At 44.8% G+C, this 12,500-nt stretch overlaps 1 non-coding gene across 1 annotated transcript in view; it reads right to left on the bottom strand.

The window, feature by feature from the left end:
- LOC125500857 overlaps positions 1-1,479 on the bottom strand; it is a 1,914-nt gene extending 435 nt beyond the window's left edge. The window contains exon 1 of the ribosomal RNA XR_007278319.1: positions 1-1,479. This exon is cut by the window's left edge and continues 435 nt beyond it. This is a non-coding gene — a ribosomal RNA (small subunit ribosomal RNA).
- Positions 1,480-12,500: the final 11,021 nt, after the last annotated feature.

Below are 12,500 nucleotides of genomic sequence, written 5' to 3'. Positions count from 1 at the left end.
CGCCGGTAGTAAAAACCTCCCGACCGAAGCCGGGGGCCTTCGAGATACCGGAAAGTACGCCTATTTAGCAGGCTAGAGTCTCGTTCGTTATCGGAATTAACCAGACAAATCGCTCCACCAACTAAGAACGGCCATGCACCACCACCCACCGAATCAAGAAAGAGCTCTCAATCTGTCAATCCTTCCGGTGTCCGGGCCTGGTGAGGTTTCCCGTGTTGAGTCAAATTAAGCCGCAGGCTCCACTCCTGGTGGTGCCCTTCCGTCAATTCCTTTAAGTTTCAGCTTTGCAACCATACTTCCCCCGGAACCCAAAAGCTTTGGTTTCCCGGAAGCTGCCCGCCGAGTCATCGGAGGAACTTCGGCGGATCGCTAGCTGGCATCGTTTATGGTTAGAACTAGGGCGGTATCTGATCGCCTTCGAACCTCTAACTTTCGTTCTTGATTAAAGAAAACATTTTTGGCAAATGCTTTCGCTTCTGTCCGTCTTGCGACGATCCAAGAATTTCACCTCTAACGTCGCAATACGAATGCCCCCATCTGTTCCTATTAATCATTACCTCGGGGTTCCGAAAACCAACAAAATAGAACCGAGGTCCTATTCCATTATTCCATGCACACAGTATTCAGGCGAAAATAGCCTGCTTTAAGCACTCTAATTTGTTCAAAGTAAACGTACCGGCCCACCTCGACACTCAATGAAGAGCACCGCGATGGGATATTAGTTGGGCCGCCCCGAAAGGCTAAGCCCACCGGTAGGACGTCCCACAATCATGCCAGTTAAACACCGCGAGCGGTGAACCGACAGCGTGGGACACAGATTCAACTACGAGCTTTTTAACCGCAACAACTTTAATATACGCTATTGGAGCTGGAATTACCGCGGCTGCTGGCACCAGACTTGCCCTCCAATTGATCCTCGTTAAAGGATTTAAAGTGTACTCATTCCGATTACGGGGCCTCGGATGAGTCCCGTATCGTTATTTTTCGTCACTACCTCCCCGTGCCGGGAGTGGGTAATTTGCGCGCCTGCTGCCTTCCTTGGATGTGGTAGCCGTTTCTCAGGCTCCCTCTCCGGAATCGAACCCTGATTCCCCGTTACCCGTTACAACCATGGTAGGCGCAGAACCTACCATCGACAGTTGATAAGGCAGACATTTGAAAGATGCGTCGCCGGTACCAAGACCGTGCGATCAGCCCAAAGTTATTCAGAGTCACCAAAGTAAACGGCGGACAGGACGAACCCGCCACCGATTGGTTTTGATCTAATAAAAGCATTCCTCCCATCTCTGGTCGGAACTCTGTTTGCATGTATTAGCTCTAGAATTACCACAGTTATCCAAGTAAATGTGGGTACGATCTAAGAAACCATAACTGATTTAATGAGCCATTCGCGGTTTCACCTTAATATGGCTTGCACTGAGACATGCATGGCTTAATCTTTGAGACAAGCATATGACTACTGGCAGGATCAACCAGGGAGCTTTGTGTTATTGGTAGCTCTTTTCGTGTGTTGCCCCATGCCGCCGAGTCTTTGCCCGGTCGGCCACACGTTTTAATATAATATGTATATCTGGTACCGCACAACTTGTGTACGCGTACTAGCGCTCAGAGCGCTCTGTTCGACTTTGTGTTTCCTCGGGTGAAGACAATTTTTGTCGACTCCCCGGTGCAAATCGTTCGAATTATCCTTCTCGTATCCTTCGGCTAGATTGCAAGCGTCGGGAGTACGATTGGAAATCAATGTGTACCGTCTGCGAACAGACTGTGATACGCACGGAATGTGGCGAGTTGATGCCTCTGTTCGACTGCTTCCCTCGACTTGCGAGAGAAGACTTTCTGGTCACCGCATAAAGGGCCATTCGGTCTTAGACACCGACCCGCGGTTATGTAGTGTCGACGATTCAAATTGAATCATATTTTCTAGACGGAGCGAAGAACTCGCCCCTGCGAAACGTGAGCGCTCGGAAAAACTTTGAACTCGTGAGAGTGGTTCTTACCGGAACGAAACGAACGCCTGTGGTGCGAATCTCCGCTCAGACGAAAAATTTTTAAAATTCGAAAAAAATTTTTGTCTGCGTGTTCGTGACACGGTGAGGACGAAACCATAGCCCCGACAACAAACCCGCAAAGGAATGTCGAGATACGGGCCGAAACAAGTCGAAAGTTCCGAAACCCGAGGACTAGGTGCCGACCGACCGGTCGAGACCGCTCGGTGCATGAAGTATCAACGGTGCCGCTCGGACGTCGGAGCCGGCCGGTCATAACACGTGTTCCTTATGGGGCAAAACAGCAACGCGACCTGAAAAATTTGGCAGTACGTTGGAACTTAGTTCCATGCGAGAATCGTTGGGACTTTGAAAATTTTTCGATCCAACGAGTGATGCGCGACTCTATCGGACTTTGAAAATTTTTCGATCCAACGAGTGATGCGCGACTCTTTCGGACTTTGAAAATTTTTCGATCCAACGAGTGATGCGCGACTCTTTCGGACTTTGAAAATTTTTCGATCCAACGAGTGATGCGCGACTCTTTCGGACTTTGAAAATTTTTCGATCCAACGAGTGATGCGCGACTCTTTCGGACTTTGAAAATTTTTCGTTCCAACGAGTGATGCGCGACTCTTTCGGACTTTGAAAATTTTTCGATCCAACGAGTGATGCGCGCCTCTATCGGACTTTGAAAATTTTTCGATCCAACGAGTGATGCGCGACTCTTTCGGACTTTGAAAATTTTTCGATCCAACGAGTGATGCGCGACTCTTTCGGACTTTGAAAATTTTTCGATCCAACGAGTGATGCGCGACTCTATCGGACTTTGAAAATTTTTCGATCCAACGAGTGATGCGCGACTCTTTCGGACTTTGAAAATTTTTCGATCCAACGAGTGATGCGCGACTCTTTCGGACTTTGAAAATTTTTCGTTCCAACGAGTGATGCGCGACTCTTTCGGACTTTGAAAATTTTTCGATCCAACGAGTGATGCGCGACTCTATCGGACTTTGAAAATTTTTCGATCCAACGAGTGATGCGCGACTCTTTCGGACTTTGAAAATTTTTCGATCCAACGAGTGATGCGCGACTCTTTCGGACTTTGAAAATTTTTCGATCCAACGAGTGATGCGCGACTCTTTCGGACTTTGAAAATTTTTCGTTCCAACGAGTGATGCGCGACTCTTTCGGACTTTGAAAATTTTTCGATCCAACGAGTGATGCGCGACTCTATCGGACTTTGAAAATTTTTCGATCCAACGAGTGATGCGCGACTCTTTCGGACTTTGAAAATTTTTCGATCCAACGAGTGATGCGCGACTCTTTCGGACTTTGAAAATTTTTCGATCCAACGAGTGATGCGCGACTCTTTCGGACTTTGAAAATTTTTCGATCCAACGAGTGATGCGCGACTCTTTCGGACTTTGAAAATTTTTCGTTCCAACGAGTGATGCGCGGCTCTTTCGGACTTTGAAAATTTTTCGATCCAACGAGTGATGCGCGACTCTATCGGACTTTGAAAATTTTTCGATCCAACGAGTGATGCGCGACTCTTTCGGACTTTGAAAATTTTTCGATCCAACGAGTGATGCGCGACTCTTTCGGACTTTGAAAATTTTTCGATCCAACGAGTGATGCGCGACTCTTTCGGACTTTGAAAATTTTTCGATCCAACGAGTGATGCGCGACTCTTTCGGACTTTGAAAATTTTTCGATCCAACGAGTGATGCGCGACTCTTTCGGACTTTGAAAATTTTTCGATCCAACGAGTGATGCGCGACTCTTTCGGACTTTGAAAATTTTTCGTTCCAACGAGTGATGCGCGACTCTTTCGGACTTTGAAAATTTTTCGATCCAACGAGTGATGCGCGACTCTAACGGACTTTGAAAATTTTTCGATCCAACGAGTGATGCGCGACTCTTTCGGACTTTGAAAATTTTTCGATCCAACGAGTGATGCGCGACTCTTTCGGACTTTGAAAATTTTTCGATCCAACGAGTGATGCGCGACTCTTTCGGACTTTGAAAATTTTTCGATCCAACGAGTGATGCGCGACTCTTTCGGACTTTGAAAATTTTTCGATCCAACGAGTGATGCGCGACTCTTTCGGACTTTGAAAATTTTTCGATCCAACGAGTGATGCGCGACTCTTTCGGACTTTGAAAATTTTTCGATCCAACGAGTGATGCGCGACTCTTTCGGACTTTGAAAATTTTTCGATCCAACGAGTGATGCGCGACTCTTTCGGACTTTGAAAATTTTTCGTTCCAACGAGTGATGCGCGACTCTTTCGGACTTTGAAAATTTTTCGATCCAACGAGTGATGCGCGACTCTATCGGACTTTGAAAATTTTTCGATCCAACGAGTGATGCGCGACTCTTTCGGACTTTGAAAATTTTTCGATCCAACGAGTGATGCGCGACTCTTTCGGACTTTGAAAATTTTTCGTTCCAACGAGTGATGCGCGACTCTTTCGGACTTTGAAAATTTTTCGATCCAACGAGTGATGCGCGACTCTTTCGGACTTTGAAAATTTTTCGTTCCAACGAGTGATGCGCGACTCTTTCGGACTTTGAAAATTTTTCGTTCCAACGAGTGATGCGCGACTCTTTCGGACTTTGAAAATTTTTCGTTCCAACGAGTGATGCGCGACTCTTTCGGACTTTGAAAATTTTTCGATCCAACGAGTGATGCGCGACTCTTTCGGACTTTGAAAATTTTTCGATCCAACGAGTGATGCGCGACTCTTTCGGACTTTGAAAATTTTTCGATCCAACGAGTGATGCGCGACTCTTTCGGACTTTGAAAATTTTTCGATCCAACGAGTGATGCGCGACTCTTTCGGACTTTGAAAATTTTTCGATCCAACGAGTGATGCGCGACTCTTGCGGACTTTGAAAATTTTTCGATCCAACGAGTGATGCGCGACTCTTGCGGACTTTGAAAATTTTTCGATCCAACGAGTGATGCGCGACTCTTTCGGACTTTGAAAATTTTTCGATCCAACGAGTGATGCGCGACTCTTTCGGACTTTGAAAATTTTTCGATCCAACGAGTGATGCGCGACTCTTTCGGACTTTGAAAATTTTTCGTTCCAACGAGTGATGCGCGACTCTTTCGGACTTTGAAAATTTTTCGATCCAACGAGTGATGCGCGACTCTATCGGACTTTGAAAATTTTTCGATCCAACGAGTGATGCGCGACTCTTTCGGACTTTGAAAATTTTTCGATCCAACGAGTGATGCGCGACTCTTTCGGACTTTGAAAATTTTTCGTTCCAACGAGTGATGCGCGACTCTTTCGGACTTTGAAAATTTTTCGATCCAACGAGTGATGCGCGACTCTTTCGGACTTTGAAAATTTTTCGTTCCAACGAGTGATGCGCGACTCTTTCGGACTTTGAAAATTTTTCGTTCCAACGAGTGATGCGCGACTCTTTCGGACTTTGAAAATTTTTCGTTCCAACGAGTGATGCGCGACTCTTTCGGACTTTGAAAATTTTTCGATCCAACGAGTGATGCGCGACTCTTTCGGACTTTGAAAATTTTTCGTTCCAACGAGTGATGCGCGACTCTTTCGGACTTTGAAAATTTTTCGATCCAACGAGTGATGCGCGACTCTTTCGGACTTTGAAAATTTTTCGTTCCAACGAGTGATGCGCGACTCTTTCGGACTTTGAAAATTTTTCGTTCCAACGAGTGATGCGCGACTCTTTCGGACTTTGAAAATTTTTCGTTCCAACGAGTGATGCGCGACTCTTTCGGACTTTGAAAATTTTTCGTTCCAACGAGTGATGCGCGACTCTTTCGGACTTTGAAAATTTTTCGATCCAACGAGTGATGCGCGACTCTTTCGGACTTTGAAAATTTTTCGATCCAACGAGTGATGCGCGACTCTTTCGGACTTCGAAAATTTTTCGATCCAACGAGTGATGCGCGACTCTTTCGGACTTTGAAAATTTTTCGATCCAACGAGTGATGCGCGACTCTTGCGGACTTTGAAAATTTTTCGATCCAACGAGTGATGCGCGACTCTTTCGGACTTTGAAAATTTTTCGATCCAACGAGTGATGCGCGACTCTTTCGGACTTTGAAAATTTTTCGATCCAACGAGTGATGCGCGACTCTTTCGGACTTTGAAAATTTTTCGTTCCAACGAGTGATGCGCGACTCTTTCGGACTTTGAAAATTTTTCGATCCAACGAGTGATGCGCGACTCTATCGGACTTTGAAAATTTTTCGATCCAACGAGTGATGCGCGACTCTTTCGGACTTTGAAAATTTTTCGATCCAACGAGTGATGCGCGACTCTTTCGGACTTTGAAAATTTTTCGTTCCAACGAGTGATGCGCGACTCTTTCGGACTTTGAAAATTTTTCGATCCAACGAGTGATGCGCGACTCTTTCGGACTTTGAAAATTTTTCGTTCCAACGAGTGATGCGCGACTCTTTCGGACTTTGAAAATTTTTCGTTCCAACGAGTGATGCGCGACTCTTTCGGACTTTGAAAATTTTTCGATCCAACGAGTGATGCGCGACTCTTTCGGACTTTGAAAATTTTTCGATCCAACGAGTGATGCGCGACTCTTTCGGACTTTGAAAATTTTTCGATCCAACGAGTGATGCGCGACTCTTTCGGACTTTGAAAATTTTTCGATCCAACGAGTGATGCGCGACTCTTGCGGACTTTGAAAATTTTTCGATCCAACGAGTGATGCGCGACTCTTTCGGACTTTGAAAATTTTTCGATCCAACGAGTGATGCGCGACTCTTTCGGACTTTGAAAATTTTTCGATCCAACGAGTGATGCGCGACTCTTTCGGACTTTGAAAATTTTTCGATCCAACGAGTGATGCGCGACTCTTTCGGACTTTGAAAATTTTTCGTTCCAACGAGTGATGCGCGACTCTTTCGGACTTTGAAAATTTTTCGATCCAACGAGTGATGCGCGACTCTATCGGACTTTGAAAATTTTTCGATCCAACGAGTGATGCGCGACTCTTTCGGACTTTGAAAATTTTTCGATCCAACGAGTGATGCGCGACTCTTTCGGACTTTGAAAATTTTTCGTTCCAACGAGTGATGCGCGACTCTTTCGGACTTTGAAAATTTTTCGATCCAACGAGTGATGCGCGACTCTTTCGGACTTTGAAAATTTTTCGTTCCAACGAGTGATGCGCGACTCTTTCGGACTTTGAAAATTTTTCGTTCCAACGAGTGATGCGCGACTCTTTCGGACTTTGAAAATTTTTCGTTCCAACGAGTGATGCGCGACTCTTTCGGACTTTGAAAATTTTTCGATCCAACGAGTGATGCGCGACTCTTTCGGACTTTGAAAATTTTTCGATCCAACGAGTGATGCGCGACTCTTTCGGACTTTGAAAATTTTTCGATCCAACGAAAGATGCGCGACTCTATCGGACTTTGAAAATTTTTCGATCCAACGAGTGATGCGCGACTCTTTCGGACTTTGAAAATTTTTCGATCCAACGAGTGATGCGCGACTCTTTCGGACTTTGAAAATTTTTCGATCCAACGAGTGATGCGCGACTCTTTCGGACTTTGAAAATTTTTCGATCCAACGAGTGATGCGCGACTCTTGCGGACTTTGAAAATTTTTCGATCCAACGAGTGATGCGCGACTCTTGCGGACTTTGAAAATTTTTCGATCCAACGAGTGATGCGCGACTCTTTCGGACTTTGAAAATTTTTCGATCCAACGAGTGATGCGCGACTCTTTCGGACTTTGAAAATTTTTCGATCCAACGAGTGATGCGCGACTCTTTCGGACTTTGAAAATTTTTCGTTCCAACGAGTGATGCGCGACTCTTTCGGACTTTGAAAATTTTTCGATCCAACGAGTGATGCGCGACTCTATCGGACTTTGAAAATTTTTCGATCCAACGAGTGATGCGCGACTCTTTCGGACTTTGAAAATTTTTCGATCCAACGAGTGATGCGCGACTCTTTCGGACTTTGAAAATTTTTCGTTCCAACGAGTGATGCGCGACTCTTTCGGACTTTGAAAATTTTTCGATCCAACGAGTGATGCGCGACTCTTTCGGACTTTGAAAATTTTTCGTTCCAACGAGTGATGCGCGACTCTTTCGGACTTTGAAAATTTTTCGTTCCAACGAGTGATGCGCGACTCTTTCGGACTTTGAAAATTTTTCGTTCCAACGAGTGATGCGCGACTCTTTCGGACTTTGAAAATTTTTCGATCCAACGAGTGATGCGCGACTCTTTCGGACTTTGAAAATTTTTCGTTCCAACGAGTGATGCGCGACTCTTTCGGACTTTGAAAATTTTTCGATACAACGAGTGATGCGCGACTCTTTCGGACTTTGAAAATTTTTCGTTCCAACGAGTGATGCGCGACTCTTTCGGACTTTGAAAATTTTTCGTTCCAACGAGTGATGCGCGACTCTTTCGGACTTTGAAAATTTTTCGTTCCAACGAGTGATGCGCGACTCTTTCGGACTTTGAAAATTTTTCGTTCCAACGAGTGATGCGCGACTCTTTCGGACTTTGAAAATTTTTCGATCCAACGAGTGATGCGCGACTCTTTCGGACTTTGAAAATTTTTCGATCCAACGAGTGATGCGCGACTCTTTCGGACTTCGAAAATTTTTCGATCCAACGAGTGATGCGCGACTCTTGCGGACTTTGAAAATTTTTCGATCCAACGAGTGATGCGCGACTCTTGCGGACTTTGAAAATTTTTCGATCCAACGAGTGATGCGCGACTCTTTCGGACTTTGAAAATTTTTCGATCCAACGAGTGATGCGCGACTCTTTCGGACTTTGAAAATTTTTCGATCCAACGAGTGATGCGCGACTCTTTCGGACTTTGAAAATTTTTCGTTCCAACGAGTGATGCGCGACTCTTTCGGACTTTGAAAATTTTTCGATCCAACGAGTGATGCGCGACTCTATCGGACTTTGAAAATTTTTCGATCCAACGAGTGATGCGCGACTCTTTCGGACTTTGAAAATTTTTCGATCCAACGAGTGATGCGCGACTCTTTCGGACTTTGAAAATTTTTCGTTCCAACGAGTGATGCGCGACTCTTTCGGACTTTGAAAATTTTTCGATCCAACGAGTGATGCGCGACTCTTTCGGACTTTGAAAATTTTTCGTTCCAACGAGTGATGCGCGACTCTTTCGGACTTTGAAAATTTTTCGTTCCAACGAGTGATGCGCGACTCTTTCGGACTTTGAAAATTTTTCGATCCAACGAGTGATGCGCGACTCTTTCGGACTTTGAAAATTTTTCGATCCAACGAGTGATGCGCGACTCTTTCGGACTTTGAAAATTTTTCGATCCAACGAGTGATGCGCGACTCTTTCGGACTTTGAAAATTTTTCGATCCAACGAGTGATGCGCGACTCTTGCGGACTTTGAAAATTTTTCGATCCAACGAGTGATGCGCGACTCTTTCGGACTTTGAAAATTTTTCGATCCAACGAGTGATGCGCGACTCTTTCGGACTTTGAAAATTTTTCGATCCAACGAGTGATGCGCGACTCTTTCGGACTTTGAAAATTTTTCGATCCAACGAGTGATGCGCGACTCTTTCGGACTTTGAAAATTTTTCGTTCCAACGAGTGATGCGCGACTCTTTCGGACTTTGAAAATTTTTCGATCCAACGAGTGATGCGCGACTCTATCGGACTTTGAAAATTTTTCGATCCAACGAGTGATGCGCGACTCTTTCGGACTTTGAAAATTTTTCGATCCAACGAGTGATGCGCGACTCTTTCGGACTTTGAAAATTTTTCGTTCCAACGAGTGATGCGCGACTCTTTCGGACTTTGAAAATTTTTCGATCCAACGAGTGATGCGCGACTCTTTCGGACTTTGAAAATTTTTCGTTCCAACGAGTGATGCGCGACTCTTTCGGACTTTGAAAATTTTTCGTTCCAACGAGTGATGCGCGACTCTTTCGGACTTTGAAAATTTTTCGTTCCAACGAGTGATGCGCGACTCTTTCGGACTTTGAAAATTTTTCGATCCAACGAGTGATGCGCGACTCTTTCGGACTTTGAAAATTTTTCGATCCAACGAGTGATGCGCGACTCTTTCGGACTTTGAAAATTTTTCGATCCAACGAAAGATGCGCGACTCTTTCGGACTTTGAAAATTTTTCGATCCAACGAGTGATGCGCGACTCTTGCGGACTTTGAAAATTTTTCGATCCAACGAGTGATGCGCGACTCTTTCGGACTTTGAAAATTTTTCGATCCAACGAGTGATGCGCGACTCTTTCGGACTTTGAAAATTTTTCGATCCAACGAGTGATGCGCGACTCTTTCGGACTTTGAAAATTTTTCGATCCAACGAGTGATGCGCGACTCTTTCGGACTTTGAAAATTTTTCGTTCCAACGAGTGATGCGCGACTCTTTCGGACTTTGAAAATTTTTCGATCCAACGAGTGATGCGCGACTCTATCGGACTTTGAAAATTTTTCGATCCAACGAGTGATGCGCGACTCTTTCGGACTTTGAAAATTTTTCGATCCAACGAGTGATGCGCGACTCTTTCGGACTTTGAAAATTTTTCGTTCCAACGAGTGATGCGCGACTCTTTCGGACTTTGAAAATTTTTCGATCCAACGAGTGATGCGCGACTCTTTCGGACTTTGAAAATTTTTCGTTCCAACGAGTGATGCGCGACTCTTTCGGACTTTGAAAATTTTTCGTTCCAACGAGTGATGCGCGACTCTTTCGGACTTTGAAAATTTTTCGTTCCAACGAGTGATGCGCGACTCTTTCGGACTTTGAAAATTTTTCGATCCAACGAGTGATGCGCGACTCTTTCGGACTTTGAAAATTTTTCGATCCAACGAGTGATGCGCGACTCTTTCGGACTTTGAAAATTTTTCGATCCAACGAGTGATGCGCGACTCTTGCGGACTTTGAAAATTTTTCGATCCAACGAGTGATGCGCGACTCTTGCGGACTTTGAAAATTTTTCGATCCAACGAGTGATGCGCGACTCTTTCGGACTTTGAAAATTTTTCGATCCAACGAGTGATGCGCGACTCTTTCGGACTTTGAAAATTTTTCGATCCAACGAGTGATGCGCGACTCTTTCGGACTTTGAAAATTTTTCGTTCCAACGAGTGATGCGCGACTCTTTCGGACTTTGAAAATTTTTCGATCCAACGAGTGATGCGCGACTCTATCGGACTTTGAAAATTTTTCGATCCAACGAGTGATGCGCGACTCTTTCGGACTTTGAAAATTTTTCGATCCAACGAGTGATGCGCGACTCTTTCGGACTTTGAAAATTTTTCGTTCCAACGAGTGATGCGCGACTCTTTCGGACTTTGAAAATTTTTCGATCCAACGAGTGATGCGCGACTCTTTCGGACTTTGAAAATTTTTCGTTCCAACGAGTGATGCGCGACTCTTTCGGACTTTGAAAATTTTTCGTTCCAACGAGTGATGCGCGACTCTTTCGGACTTTGAAAATTTTTCGTTCCAACGAGTGATGCGCGACTCTTTCGGACTTTGAAAATTTTTCGATCCAACGAGTGATGCGCGACTCTTTCGGACTTTGAAAATTTTTCGTTCCAACGAGTGATGCGCGACTCTTTCGGACTTTGAAAATTTTTCGATCCAACGAGTGATGCGCGACTCTTTCGGACTTTGAAAATTTTTCGTTCCAACGAGTGATGCGCGACTCTTTCGGACTTTGAAAATTTTTCGTTCCAACGAGTGATGCGCGACTCTTTCGGACTTTGAAAATTTTTCGTTCCAACGAGTGATGCGCGACTCTTTCGGACTTTGAAAATTTTTCGTTCCAACGAGTGATGCGCGACTCTTTCGGACTTTGAAAATTTTTCGATCCAACGAGTGATGCGCGACTCTTTCGGACTTTGAAAATTTTTCGATCCAACGAGTGATGCGCGACTCTTTCGGACTTTGAAAATTTTTCGATCCAACGAGTGATGCGCGACTCTTGCGGACTTTGAAAATTTTTCGATCCAACGAGTGATGCGCGACTCTTGCGGACTTTGAAAATTTTTCGATCCAACGAGTGATGCGCGACTCTTTCGGACTTTGAAAATTTTTCGATCCAACGAGTGATGCGCGACTCTTTCGGACTTTGAAAATTTTTCGATCCAACGAGTGATGCGCGACTCTTTCGGACTTTGAAAATTTTTCGTTCCAACGAGTGATGCGCGACTCTTTCGGACTTTGAAAATTTTTCGATCCAACGAGTGATGCGCGACTCTATCGGACTTTGAAAATTTTTCGATCCAACGAGTGATGCGCGACTCTTTCGGACTTTGAAAATTTTTCGATCCAACGAGTGATGCGCGACTCTTTCGGACTTTGAAAATTTTTCGTTCCAACGAGTGATGCGCGACTCTTTCGGACTTTGAAAATTTTTCGTTCCAACGAGTGATGCGCGACTCTTTCGGACTTTGAAAATTTTTCGATCCAACGAGTGATGCGCGACTCTTTCGGACTTTGAAAATTTTTCGATCCAACGAGTG

This window comes from Athalia rosae, chromosome 4, assembly GCF_917208135.1.
Source record: "Athalia rosae chromosome 4, iyAthRosa1.1, whole genome shotgun sequence".
NCBI lineage: Eukaryota > Metazoa > Arthropoda > Insecta > Hymenoptera > Athaliidae > Athalia > Athalia rosae.
Note: the sequence above shows the minus strand (reverse complement) of the source record. Positions and strands in the feature narration are given on the sequence as shown.